Raw genomic sequence first — 4,371 nt, 5'->3', positions numbered from 1 at the left:
GTGCGCTGCCCGCAGCTTGCAGTGCTGGGAGGGGTGGGATGGAGTGACGGGGGGTTCCTTGTGCTCGTGAAGGGCAGTCAGGCCCCGGTGTTGAGGTCACATGCCTCCCCATCTGTCCTGTTACTGCTCCATGGAGTCTCCAGGGAACAGAGGGTTTGGAGCATCTCAGAGCAAGCGGTCAGGTGGTGGGGACGGCCCTTACTCTTTATCCTATGAAAGGGTGCTTAATCCACTTTCCACCAAACTGGGAAACTTCCTAGATTCTTCTCCTTCTTTTTTGTTGTTTTGGCCACGCCACGAGGTTTGCAGGATCTTAGTGGCGGCTCAGTGGTAAAAAATCCCCCTGCCAATGCAGGAGATGGGAGTTCGATCCCTGGGTCAGGAAGGTCTGATGAAGGAGGAAGTGGCAACCCACTCCAGTGTTCCTGCCACAGACAGAGGAGCCTGGCCGGCTGCAGTCCATAGGGTTGCAAAGAGTCGGACAGACTTAGCAAATAAATGAACACACAGTTCCGTGACCAGGGATTAAACCTAAGCCTCCTGCAGTGGAAGTAAGAAGTCCTAACCACTGGACTGCCAGGGACATCCTTAGATTATTTTCTAAATCATTGAAGTTCTAATACTGAGTGCAATCCTTTTGTTTGCACAAGTTTGGTTGAACACAGACCATCTAAACCAGGCGTCTCCAATCTCCAGGTCATGGATGGATACCTCCCATCAGATCAATGACAGTGTTAGATTAAAGTGCACAATATATGTAATGAGTTGAATCATCCCCAAACTGTCCCCTACCCCATGAAAAAAATCATCTTCCACAAAATCGGTCCCTGGTGCCCAAAATGTCAGGGACCGCTGATTCTAAACAATGTCGCTTAAGAATGTTCCTTTTGGTGTGCACACACACATATTAACACACACCATCGCTCTGTGCCTAGATGAGGTTTCAGGAGATGGATCTGTGATCTCTAAAAGCTGGTTTCCTGCAAGATGTGCAGGAAACCAACCTATTATTTGAAGCTGTCTGTTTGCTCTGTACAAAGGCAAAGAAAAGAAATATGGGGGTGGCAGAGATGGTCGCCCTCGTGTGGGGAGCACACTGGATTGGCTTAGGCTCGTGCCTTGCTCCCTGGAGCTGGGAGGGTGGAAGCCTTGTGCGAGGAGAAGGTGCGTTCAGGACCACGAGTGACTCGGCACAGATCGGGGGAGCGGAGGACGACTGTCCACACCGAGCACCCTGGTTGGTCTCAGGCTGGGTCTGCAGTTGACATGGGGTCTGCCCACACCGTGTCGTGTGTGACACATGTCATCTCCCCCTTCCCCTTACCAAATGCCTCTGCTCGCAGGAAAGACCACGCACAGACACCAGGGATGTGTGGCCAGCGGTGCCGGGGCTGTGGAGGCAAGGTCCTCACTGCTCATGAGCTTAGTCACCGAGCCGGACACACAGTTTGTCGGGGACCCAGCAGATGATTGAAACAGAATGGGAGGAAGCATCACCTCGGAGTCAAAACTAGACTCAGACTTACCTTGAGCACAAAAAGGTCAAAGTTTGCCCAAGAGAGAAACGTCAATACTTGCCTTCCCACTGGGAGCTGTGGTCTGTAATTTACGCGTGGAACCCCCCGGGCGCAGAAGCTTCCTCGCGGCGCTGTTCTCGGGTTACCCTCCCCCCGCGCGTCTGCATCCTGTCCTCTGGAAGGGACCATACATCACAGCGTCCTCCGGATGCCGTCACCTGGAGCTGCTGAAATCCCGGGCGGCAGGGCTGGGGTGGGGGCGGGGGGACTCCCGGGCTTGGCTGGCCTCGGGGCAGGGATGTTCGCAGACCACCACCCCCCACCCCATCCTGGGGCGCTCTCGGGGTCTCCCAGAGCTAATAAGTGAGGCCAGGAAGCGTGCGTGTGCCGAGCCAAGCTGCACCGTTCGGTTTGAGTCACTCCGCTGCGGTCCTGATTCGCTTTATTTCAAGACAGGCTCCTCGCCCACCAGAGCAGTCTCACGTGTCCTCGTATGGCATGGGGTCTGAAACTGGGAAAGGAAGGCCGGGCTGGTTGAGCATGGGGTGTGGCTGCCTTGACCATATTGGACATGAAAAGAAGATGACTTTTATAATGAGCATAGGTGCCAGCGAGTCTTAGTTTGGGACTCATTTATCCACAAGAGGAATGCAGAGATCCTGCTGGGAGGTGTGACCTTTATTTTTAACCTTAAGTCATGAATGAATTTCCTATAATAACTTGATGCTTCCCTGATGGCTCAGACGGTAAAGAATCTGCCCTCAATGCAGGAGACCTGGGTTTGATCCCTGAGTCGGAAAGATCCCCTGGAGAAGTGAGTGGCTACATACTCCAGTATCCTTTTTTTTTTTTTTAATTTATGAATAATATCTGACAGTTTATTAACCAATGGAGCATGCTGAACAACAAACTATCTTACGTTTTTCAGGAAGAAAAAGCAGTAAACTTGAAAAGACATCACCCACTGAATTTGGACACAGCACCTCTTCTCAATCGAGAGAAACATTTGTACAGTTCAGGTCTTTATTTTTACACCCATCAGGCCATGAATTCATAGGGAATGGGCTCCAACAGCTCGAGCTCCTTTCCACTGGTCCTCACAAAGGCTGCTTCTCTGGGTGGAGCCGGCTGGCGCTTCAGCTGAACCCAAGTCCCTCTCTCTTTGGCTTCCTTCTGTTTCTGCTCCTTTTCCTTCACACGTTTCAGGAAGCTGTCTCGGCTCTTAGAGTGCTTCATATGCTCGATATGCACATTAATTCTCTTGGCAAGAATCTCGCCCTTAACTTGTTTGTTTACAATGATGCCAACAGCACGCTGGATAACATTGTAGACTCTCCCAGTTTTGCCATGGTAACATTTGTGGGGCATTCCTTTTTGAACAGTACCCATTCCCTTGATATCTACAATATCACCCCTCTTATAGAGTCATATGTATGTGGCCAAAGGAACAATTCTATGTTTTCTAAAATGCCTGGAGAACATGTAGCGGGTGCCCCTCCTCTTCCCCTTTGTGTTGGTCATTTTGGCGAATTACTAGAAGGTGGCCGTTCCAGCCGAAAGGACTCCACTATTCTTGCCTGGAGAACTCCATGGACAGAAGAGCCTGGCGGGCTACAGTCCATAGGGTGGCAGAGAGTTGGACATGACTGAGCGACTAGGAATCCGAAAGAATCCAAATGACTTGATGGGGATATTTTTAGCTGACATTTTGCCATTGATAGAGCATCCTGAAGCCTAAGAGCTTTAACAAAACACTAAATGTTCTTCAGCATGATTTTTTTTTAATGTTTCTTTAATTGTGGTAAAAGCCACATAATATAAAACACACTATTCACACCCTATTTAACTGTATGGCTCAGAGGCACTAAGTGCGTTCACATGGTTGTGCAACTCGCACCATCATCCGTCTCCTGACCTTGTCCCCTTCCTCAACTGAAACTGCCCCTGTTAAACACTTAGGTCCTCATTCTCCCTCCCCAACCCCCCACCCCCGCCCCTGGCATCCGTCAACGTCCTTTCTGACTGTGAATCTGACCATTCTAGGTACCTCGTTTAAGTGCAGTCAGGCAGTACTCGTCTGCACCTACGGTACCCTGGAATGCAGTTTTAAGGTTAACTGAATACACCCAGCATGCTTTTTTTAGCGGAGAAATCGTAACAGTGTTGCCAAGTCCCTAGAGAAGTGAGGGGCCAGGAACAGGGATGATAGATGCATGCCACAGTGCCCGCCCCGCCCCCCGCTACCCGCATCAGCCCGCCTGAGGCCCCAGCCCAGCACTATCGGCATCAGGACCAAAACATTCTCTCCAGCCTGCATTCCCGCCCCCGCCCCCCCCACTCCCCCTCCAGCAGTGACCACCAGCTTTGGGCCTCACTGAGCTGCTCTCAAGACATCTGCCCACACAGCAGATGCACCTCTGATGCGTGGAAGATTATTTCCTTGCCCCCCCATCCCCAAATTCCAAGCCATCTACAGGACTCGATTTCAGGATTTTCTCGGAATGTTGTGAAAATCTGTGTCTTGGCCATGGGAACGTTCAGAAGTTGAGGTTTGTGTGGCTCTGGTTACAAGATGGTATTTCTGAAGCTATGTTGTTGTTTAGTTGCTAAGTCGTGTCTGACTCTTTTGCAACCCCACGGACCACAGCCCCGCCAGACTCCTCTGTCCGTGGGATTTCCCAGGCAAGACGACTGGAGCGGGTTGCCATTTCCTCCTCCAAGGGCATCTTCCTGACCCAGGGATCGAACCTGCATCTCCTGCATTGGCAGGTGGATTCTTTACCACTGAGCCACCTGGCAAACATCTGAAAGTATAGTCCTGCCCCAAATAGATATTTGGCAGGCCACCGCATTC

General features: G+C 51.1%; 1 pseudogene; it reads right to left on the bottom strand.

Annotated features, from left to right (window-relative positions):
* Window positions 1-2,555: 2,555 nt before the first annotated feature.
* LOC145532540 (large ribosomal subunit protein eL21 pseudogene) lies at window positions 2,556-3,041 on the bottom strand (annotated as a pseudogene).
* Window positions 3,042-4,371: the final 1,330 nt, after the last annotated feature.

Source organism: Giraffa tippelskirchi, chromosome 2 (assembly GCF_054371585.1).
Source record: "Giraffa tippelskirchi isolate mGirTip1 chromosome 2, T2T-mGirTip1v1.2.pri, whole genome shotgun sequence".
NCBI lineage: Eukaryota > Metazoa > Chordata > Mammalia > Artiodactyla > Giraffidae > Giraffa > Giraffa tippelskirchi.
This window is presented reverse-complemented; position numbering and strand designations above follow the sequence as displayed.